The sequence below is a fragment of the Anoplopoma fimbria genome, chromosome 12 (genome assembly GCF_027596085.1).
Source record: "Anoplopoma fimbria isolate UVic2021 breed Golden Eagle Sablefish chromosome 12, Afim_UVic_2022, whole genome shotgun sequence".
NCBI classification, from domain to species: Eukaryota; Metazoa; Chordata; class Actinopteri; order Perciformes; family Anoplopomatidae; genus Anoplopoma; species Anoplopoma fimbria.
Window position 1 is genome coordinate 17,028,445 of NC_072460.1, and position 10,810 is coordinate 17,039,254.

The following is a 10,810-nucleotide window of genomic DNA, read 5'->3' on the forward strand; positions in this document are numbered from 1 at the left end:
ATGCTATATCAACAGCAGTCTCAGTTGTGACTAATGGTAGCTCCTCTTGTGGATTTTACTGCAGGGGAAAAACAAAAGGTAGTCGACTACAGGAAGAGAGAACACACATTCTACTACAATCATTCAACCATTTACAATCATGGAATACAATTCAAGAGAATGAACTATTATAAATCAATATTGTGTTGTTATTAGTTTTTTTCGTTGACAGCAGAAAGACAAAGCTGAAACTGATCTTTTACTCTTTTATCCTGTAATATACAGATACTATCTTTAGGATGAGGAGGAGGAGAATGGTATACTTTGTGTAAATCCAAATACTGCAGCTTGGCCAGTACCCCTAAAGCAAAAATATGGAACTCACCAGGCTTAAAAACTAACTCCGATGTAAACCCCTTCTCGTCATTATTAGTTTGACCGTCAGAACAACTAATGTAGTACAAAGTCTGTTAAGGGCTAGGCGGGATCGGAGTTGGATGGGTCAAACACAAACAGGACTTTCACCCAGGATACCGCTGGTCTTTTCCGTTGTAAACCAAGTCGGTGTTTATTGATTTTATCGTAGTTTTGTTACATAACTTCTGGACTTATAACACCAGTAAAGTTACACACGTAATTATTTCAACAAAAAACAAAAGTAGTTTTATGTGTAGCTAAACTTAAAAAAGAAAGCCAACCTTTGGAAATTTATTTTGAAAATACATCATGTATGTAACGGGCAGAAACTGACATGCGGTCCCTGAGGTGTCCATAAAAATGACGCTCTGGGGTCCCTAAAGCATCATAGTTTGAAGCCCAGGCCCCATGACCAAGCTACGATATTCGACTTGAGTTTGGGAGAGAGAATGTGTTGATAAATCATTCGTTATTGTTTCCACAGGCCCTGAAACAGCCTGTTTTAAAGCCTGATGCCTAAAGTGTAATTGCTTTAAATGATGGAAAAGGTGAAGGCAGTTTAAAGGATTGATTTAAGAGATTTGGTTTCGTGCTGAACAAACCAAAGAGGGAGCCAAGGTCACAGCCAGGGGCCAAGACAAACAAGTATATCTGTCAGCTCTTTCTCTCGCCCATGGACCCGTGCCATTTTGTACTCGCATACACTCAAAGAAACAAAAATACACCCCGAGTCATCTCACACCTCACTGCGTTTTCAGTCAGGAAGAACTAGAACTTGATAGTTAATACTTTAAGTGAGGCATATATTTGAATAATCTAATAGTCGAAATTGTATGCCTTTTGGTACACAAAAGAGTTTTTAACATATGTCCTTTATTCACTAATTTAACAAAACTGCTATTCAGTGTATGGCATATGTCAGAGTCTAAGGGTCCCTGAATGCCAGGAAATGTATATAACGGATGAGTGTTTACCCTCTGGTTCTAATTACATGTCACCCTCTCCCAACCCCTTTTCCCTCAGTGATTGACTTGGCATAAAACAGGGTCAGTGCCACTGCTGAAGATAGTGGCCTATAACTGAATTAGCAAATTCAATCTCCTAAAACAAGATCACGCTTACTTTGAAAAAGACTCACTCCACACTTTTAGCGTAATTGCCCACACAATTATGGTAATCTAGAGGCTCTGTACTTAATGCACTGCCTGTTTGTTCCTACCCCAAATCCTTTGCTAATTTGAAAGGAAAGATTCCTTCATTTGAGATAAAAGGCCCAGATAAATTACATGTCCCTTTGTGAAATCTGCCTGTATTGTCTCCTCCAAGTGTTGGGGGTGATAGAATGTTCAGTCACAGTAAGAGCACATTTGGTCCATATTATCTGAGCTATAATATTATTTGTAAACTTACAGTTTCTCTCGGGTGCTTTGGTATATTATCAAATCATCCCGAGCATTTGGAAAACAGTAAATGCATTTCTTGAAATAATTCGTACAAACAGCTTACCTGGAAAAGCCAGTAATTTTCTCAAAATCCATTATGTAAATATTCATGCTAATGAATGTGTCCGTACCATACAAATACCAAGTCCTTGTGTCATTGTTTCCAAACAAGATCAAGTCAAACAAGTCCAAATGCTTAACATTGATGTCTTTGGCTGTGATTACACCTGGACTTTCAATGCGACTTTCGTGATTGGATACGCCACATATGTGTGTCCAATTTAGTGCAACCTGTGACCTGCATTAGTGATCGGATATAGTATAGGATAAAGATAGGATATAGATAGGATGTAAGTGGCTGTAAAACAGTAGAGTGGCCTAAACACATTTAATTCCCAATAAATTATTTTCAATAACGTTCAATAATGTTATTTTTGCTTCTTACTATTCCTCACTGCAGTATTAGTAGACTTGTTACCAAAGTAGCTTAGAAAAACTGTGAGTAGATGACTGTAAGTATCATGTTTTCTCTCTGGATCCTTAAAAGTTTCTGATACGTCACAGTGTAGGAAAACAGGGCCAAACACAGTGTTTCCCATCTCCTAGACATGTTTTTGCTTCTGGCCTCTTGTCCTTCCAGCTTCCTTCCAGCTGGTCACATCTGTGTGAACAACAGGCACAGCAATACAGCCTATCTACAGCACTCATGAGTGGCTGTTGCTTGGCAACCTTAAAACTCTAGGTGACTGGGGATGTCTAGCTGCTTAGGGGATGGGTAGGGTTAAATGAAGAGGTGGTGAGTTTTGAGCTAAAGGGACTGCATTCATCTGAGGCTATTAAAGCCACAAACACAGATACACAAATACATCTAAAGAAAACATAGAACCATCAATATCATACAGGCATAAAAAAAAATATTTTAATAAGAAACACATTTGGAGACAAGACCGGACCACCTTATTATGTTATATATTATATATTATTATGTTACGTTTTGCGATACTAACTTACTAACTACTTTTTTATTTTACTATTCAGTGGATGGGCAGATTTATACCTGGTAAAATAATTCCAACAAAGACCTTTTAAACTTTAAAGGTTAAAAACAACACCCAGCATGCGAAATACAAGGGATGTTGATACCTGAGACCCCCTGAAGCCTCAACAGCTAAATTGTGGGCGATCACTTGAAAGAAAAAAAAATGTGTCAGTTGCGAACTTGTTACGTCCAGCAGTATATATTATTCAAACTCCAAAACATTTATTCACAGATATATTAATACAAAAATTACTGTTGTGGTGTTTCTTATATTATTACCCAGCTGTTTCTAGTTAGTAGGTTATCCTCCATATGCAAATGGTCCGCTGTGCAAATGTTGTGTAGATGGAAAAAACCTTACCCCAACACAACCTGAAAAACAGTGGATTTCTGCTTCGACATCATGGTTACGCTAGTTTAAATATGGACACTGTACGCATCGAGTCTGGGTAAATACGTCAAAGAGAGAAGCAAAGTGAATTACTTGTGGTCCATTTTTTTTTTCAGGAAAGATCGATCTCCAACCTATCACTGAAGAATTGTGATGCATGTGTCAGGTTAGAGAGAGAGAGACATGGATTCTGTTGCAGGGATTAGTTGATGGTGTGTATGGCTGTATTGTTAACAATATTAGCCTTGATGAAATGTGTTTAAAGCATGTATAGCCTAGTTTATTGCCTTGGTTTGCATCCATGGAGTCTTGTAGGCCTATTTTACATATTGAATATGTGTAAGACTTGAGCATAGTTCACACACTGACATCATGCATCACAAGACTGAAAGCTCCGACTCAAATGTGTTCATTATAAAAGGCTCTGGGAAAGAGCAGACATTTCTAAGTCACGCATGTTGTTGGTTAAAAAGTTGGACATTTAAGAAGTTGCACTTGTGTGTTGGAGTCGAGGCACAAGTGCAATTGCATATTGTGTGTTTGTGGTAGCGTGTGGTACACTGTGTCATCGTGACACTGTCCTACTGTATAGACAAGGGCATGCCATCATAATTGCTGCAAGTGATTCAATTATGATCCACTTCTATCTACTCCACAGGGGGCAGGAGGTGCAATGGGACATTAGAAATGGATAATTTACTTCGCTGTCAAGAGATACACACTACCTCTTTTATGCACGACAAAACACACATGATGCTATGCGCCCTATAACACACTGCAGCAATCACAAACACGTGTGTACAGCTGGATGTCTCAAACTGCAGTGTTTATCAGACAAAAAGAAAAATGTGTAATTCCCCATTTATTTTTCCTTCTGTGATGTCTCATTGGGTCGTAGCTCCATTAACTCTATAACTCTCAGAGGGAAGCTAGCGTCATGCTACATTAGGAATATAGCCTTATGGATTCCACATTAAATGACTTTTCTCAAAGTTATTCATTTTGGAGCTTAACAAACCACATTTGAAAGTGCACATGAGCAGCAAAACAGTCTTGAGAAAATGTAATTGTGTCCCACTCAGGAGGGGTGTGCAGTAATCTTAATGTTTGCTGATTTTCTATCTATGGTCATAATGTGATGAGCCCTGCAGTCTGGCAAACAGCAGTCATGTGTGAGCAGTAATCATGTGGTGTCAATCAAGTGCCTGAAGCTTTCACTCACGAATCAATCAGCCTTGGGCGGCTTACAGGCAAATCAACACTTTTGCAGGTGGACAGGATGGACTGGCTGACTGGCAGCTTATTCTGTCTGTCAGCAGAGAATTGAAGAGAAATCGAACACTGCCTTGCTGCAAACTGGGCATATGAGATTCTACGACTTTTTTTCAGAATGACTCCCCACTACCAAAAATACGCTCAAAATCTGCCTATTTCCATATCATGAAAACTATTTACACCAGTGCACCAGTCTATTATGTGGGCAAAAAAACAAACAAATATACACGTTATTGTACTGGAAACATGATGAGCTTTTGCAACAGGTTCATTTGAGTTTATTCGTATATACATTTGTATGTATGTATATATATATATATATATATATATATATATGTGTATTTATATGTATATATATATGTATATGTGTAGATACTGTATATGTATATATATGTATATGTATATATGTATATATGTATGTATATATGTGTATGTATGTATATATGTATATGTGTATATATGTATATATGTGTATATGTATATATGTGTATATATACGTGTGTGTGGCATTGCACTTTGTAATTGCTGCTTGTTTGATTAGTGATTTACAAATAACCTTTATTATTATTATAAATCACAGAATTTTCAATAGATTAAGTCTTCATTGCACAACATGAGACTAATAGCCTACAATTTAGCGTTAAATTTTACAATTACACAGAAAATTTTGATTTTCTACAAAACATGGTGTTTGTTGTCAAAACTAAGCCAATCACCTCTTCGATCAAGCGACAGTCGGACGTCTCCCATCATGCCCTGAGTCTTGCAGTCGGTAAAGAGCAACCGCGGTGCACCGGTGATCGATTCTGCACAGGCCTGGGTCATCTTCGGAAAAGCCTAATGTTTAAAAAGACATGGGAATGAAGATGGAGGGTTAAGTGCATCCTTATGGTCAGCAGATGATCATTTCCAGTCTTTGCAGACTGATGCTATGATCTGAAACAGCCTTGGTGGGTAACTCACTAAACCCCGATAGTGAAAAGAATGATACCGAAGTATAGGATCTATTCGTTTGTGCCTCTCTATCAGCTCCACACAAAGAAGTCCTAAATATAACTGATGCCTCAGATGGACCAAGGTTCAGGGGAAAATTACACTTTGATGGTCGGGTTCACCCCATGGATTTAAACTGCAATTAAAAGGCCAATTAAATGCCCTTTTATTCTGTTTCCAGGTAATGGTGCCAAATAATGTGTTGCTGAACTTGGCATTGTCTCACATGCTGCTTCAGATCCAAATGGTGCATAAACATTTAACTGCCATTTTAAAGAGCTGTTACAAGCCATGCAGAGACACACTGGGTGTCCCTAACATCCCCCTATTTTTAAATTACTGACTTTGTAATTTACAACTGAGAGTGAACTTGGTAATTACCCAAACGTATCAACAAAAAAAGAAAACGCAAAAAGAGCAATGGTGGATCCACAGAGACAGACTATTAAGATGTTAAGCTTCAATCGGTATGCATGTTTAAGGGTGTAATGCCCGACCTCCTGGGAACCGCAGGGATACTTTTGTACACATCATTCAAACAGAATTATATTACATTTTTCCTGCAAAACTCATTCAAACTTCATTAGTCGTCAGAGCACAGAGATGCATGATGGCAGTAGCAGAATATAGTAGTGATTCAACATGGCCAGGTTCATCATTCACTTGGGCACATGACTAGGGGAGGGGGGTTGACGAGTAATTGTGCACCAGCTCTCATGGCCCCTAAATGTGGGAGATTCATCATTACAGCATGCATGGCTTAAATGCATGTCGTATAAAGGTACCGTGGGAAAAAAGGATCACTACAAAGACTGGAGACACTTTGGGTGTGTAGCGTTGCACCAATTGTTTTGTAACCATACACAAGGAGACGTTGTCACTTTAAGTCTACAAAAAGCTTTACGATAACGGTAGGTGTGGTATTCAGACAGAATTCGTTCAAACTCAAAAACAAGCGGCAATGTAACGTTATACGAGCTATGGGTGGAAGTTCCAAAACATAAAGCTGGTATTTTTTTGACATAATATGTTTTCATTCATGTCAGTGGAAATAGCTTGTTTTCCTCTTTTAGCATATGTATAGAAAAAAAAAATGACTCCAGACATTTCTACAATTTTATTTGCCATTAACAACAATACAATTTGGTTCTATTTTTAGCTTAAGTTGCTCAGAAACATGTATTTTTCTGCAAATTCTCATGCACCCTATAGAAAGTGACCTTTAGTTTTTTTCTATTTGACAGTTCCTGCGACCACAACAATCTTTTTGCAACAACGTGCTTGCCTCATATAAAATAAATAAATAAATGAAAACCCTGAAAACAATAGCGAGGATCTGTCCTTCTGGTGTTGTCAATGGAAATCCTATTGGAGACTCCCTGCCATCAGCAATGTTTGGTGTGCAGCACGGGGCGCATGCCGGGGCAGGCTGCACAAACAATTGTAGCATTGCTAAGGATCCTAGAGGGGTTTGGAGGGCCATATCTCCTTTGGGAGGAAAAATTGTGATGTGCTCTCTCACTGTCTCTCAAACACCTACATGCACACACCTGAACTCACAAGCTCACACAGGAAAAAGGAGAAAACCAAAGGCCATGTCATAGAGGGGGGTGAAAAAAACGAAAGATAGGGAGACATAGAAGACGTAGTGTAAGATTAGTTTTCTGTGCTCTGGTGTCCAGAGGCAGCAGTGGCAGAGCAGATATGCCTGTGAGAGACTGAGAGAGAAGGTGCACACAAGTCACAGTTAGGGGCAAACGAGGTCCCCAGCTGCAGCCCCCTCTGTTGTTACTCTCTTCTTTGTTGTGTTTTTTGTTGCATCTGACCAAAAGATAAGCCAGGTATGGATGGCCATGGAAAAACACATTTGTGTCTTGTTTTTAGCTAAATGTAATCAAATCTTTCCTGGATATTGTTCTTGGAACTGTATGGTAGTAGATTTGGAAGCAACATACAACTGGAGCCAATTTGTGTGTGTGTGTGTGTGTGTGTGTGTGTGTGTGTGTGTGTGTGTGTGTGTGTGTGTGTGTGTGTGTGTGTGTGTGTGTGTGTGTGTGTGTGTGTGTGTGTGTGTGTGTGTGTGTGTGTGTGTGTGTATACAGACTTGGCAGATAAAGCTGATTCTGATCCTCTTAAAGTATTTGTCAAAATTTGACAAATATGTGGTTATAACGTAGCTGCAACATTAAACTTTTTTTCTGTCTCTTTCTTTGGGTATCCTAGACAGCCCGTGGGGGTAAATAAACCATACCTGTCCAGAAACAAACACCCCTCTACCAGCAAAGTAGAGTGCCAACATGATTGAATACTACCTCAACAATTGCACAATGAATGGCAATATCCAGGTAAATGTTATCACCCCAATCTTGAAGCATGCTTTCCACTGTCTGCATGTGTTACATGGCAACCACTCTGCTAGATGTCACTGAAGAACTACAATGCTTGGCGAACAAAAATTATTATTTCTTATCATTAAGTTAGTGGATTTTTTCTTGCTGTGGGTTTATTTTATTAAACCAGTTATTTTTGGTATCTGTTTTATAAAAGCAATATGCCACTTCAGTGTTGTGCCTAAAACAGCCCCATAGCTGTTGTAAAATCACTGTGAATCACAGCCTCTTATGGCTTAGGTAGAGAATGTGAACCTACATGTGTGGCCTTGTAATAGAATAAGCAGGGGTTAAATGGGTCTGGTCTGTCCGAGGTTCATGACCACCATATATGCTCTTCTATGTATGCATCACCATCATTTTTTGAGTGTATCTCTACTAAAATTTTAAATGCTATGAGGCAGAATGGAAAATGTAATGTGTGTGAGTGTGAGATAGCCTCCTAAGTGAATGCAGGTTTCTAAACCAACTGTGTGTGTGCATGTGTGTTTGCAGGGTGGTTCAAACGGCCAATGCCAAGTGACTTGCATCAGCAAAAGCGGGATTAGAGAAGAAATGACGGGGTGTACAGGTCCAGATGAAAATTAAACAATTAAGTCTTTTTGTATTTTTTCAAAAGAGAAGGAAGGAGAAGGATGAAGAATTTAACCTATGCAGTATGATTTATAATTTAAAATGCCTGTGTATTCATGATGATTGTGGGTGCCGTTTTCTTTTTATTTAACAAACTTCACGTTGCATCACATTACATTTCTGGGCTCCAAAATTAACTAACAAATCAATTCAATTTAACCCCGGAGAATAGGCATAAGAAACAGAGATAGGCAATAAGCAACTGTGAAATTATGGAGGGAACAATGCACAATTGTGCTGCTTTAACATTGACAGTAAGTGTAATTGCATTAGCAGTGATAGAGGGTAGGTTATGAGAAAATAAACAGTTATGGAATGGGCATACTCATACTCAGCAAAAAGTTAATAAATACCACAAATTATTTAAATTAGGTCTGCAATAGAGTGTGTCAAATTGTCATGTATACCTGCGGTGTTTTAAACAGTGCTGTTGTTGTAACGCTTAGAAATGCATGTGTGGAATAAGTTAGATAACCAATCCCCTCAGAGACTAAGGGAGGTAAAGGCGGTCCACATCCAACAACTTCAGATTTTTCAGAGCAACCCTGATTATTCTACCTTGAAGTGTCACTTGAAAAGGATTGAAACAGAGTTTTTCTGTATTCACAGAATCAATTCATTCTCAAGCTATCTGAGTGTGTTTATTCATAGCATGTCTGAAATTGATGCACATTTCATTGCTTCCATTTGGGGAAAGTTGTTGCAAATGCGATGTGTCTCAGAAATGTCTTTGGGAGAACAGATGAGGAATTCAGGCAGTCCTCAGGCAAAACCTACATTTTTAATATCATTTTTATAGATAATCATAGCCCAGAACTCCTACAGGATACATTTGGTGGTGCTTTAGAGCTATTTCATTGGTGAATAATTCATGATTAAGAAATGAAACTTTGAATTAATCTAATTTAAATTTTAATCTTTTGGCATACCAAGGAACGGCTGAAGGACCTGGTGTAAGTATCTAGATGCTATATTAGATGCTTTTTCTGGCTTTTCTGCTTATAGGAAGTTGAAGCTCTTAGCAGCCTGGTCACAATCTTTACATTACACTGTGATAACTGAGAATCTCCAGCTGTGAAAACATGGATTGTTGGAATTACTGATGATGAATATGCATCATATGTGGAGAACAAGATTAGCATAATACAGATTTGTTTTGTCTTTGCGTCTGCATGTGATTGTGTGTTATATGGACACGTTTGTTTTGCAGGCTTTTTGAATGTGTGTGTTGAATGTATCCTCGTTAGTTAAGACGTTTTTTTCTGAATGCATCTCTGTCCTGTATTCCTTGTGTCCCATGTCTTTTTTTCTTTTTCTGCCTGTGGCACCAAGAACAATAATGAAAGGGTTAATGACGGATTGTGATGCGTGCATTTCCCTATTGACATCCTCAATCCCCCATTTACATTTCATATCAGGACAAGCCACTGGCGGGGGCCCCATGTGAAAGGCCAGGCTGGATTAAGGTATCACTGTGATTGTATGCTACCTTATGGACAGACAGGCAGGAAGAAGACCTAAATCCCTGTCTGGAGCAGAGCGAGGTCTCAAGCTGCTGGTAAGCTCTCATCAGTCTCACCCTTTGCCTCACGGCTCTCTCTCCTCTCATATACCTCAGAGATCAGACGTGATGGCATGTAATAGTGGATATAATTGCTTTGTCCTCTATCTTTTTCCTCCTCTCCTCTCTTAGTTGGAAGTAACCAAATGAAATGAGGTGACACATGAGGAGAGCGTGAACTCTTTCTGTCAAAAAAAGCCAAATGCTTTCTGTGTCGTGTCCAGAAGTAAATGTCAAATTGGCTGCAATCTGACAATAATTTGTTAGTATATCTCGCAGTTTTTTTCCTCACCCACAAAAATCTGGTGGCTCAGTGCAAGTCAACTATTTTTATATTGATGCAATGCAGGAAGTAGCAGATGCTGTCTGAATATGTTATTCTCTCTCTGTGTTACAGTGCTCATAAGCCCTAAAATCATGTTTCTGTTCTGAAAGCTTGCTCCCTGGGACTGTATATTGCCACTATCAAAAAGGGAGCTAAAACGGAACCGTAATCCCACCCAACGCAGCCAGTTGTCGGGATTTTCCTCCTCTCCTTTACAGATACTACGAATAAAGTGATAACCTTATTTTCTCTGTAATACTCTAAGTCAGAATATGTGTTTGTCATTGTTGCGGAACTATTCTCAATAGCTGTGAAGGATACGGATATCCAAGGTGCCTCGTTAGTATGCAAAACAAGGCATCATA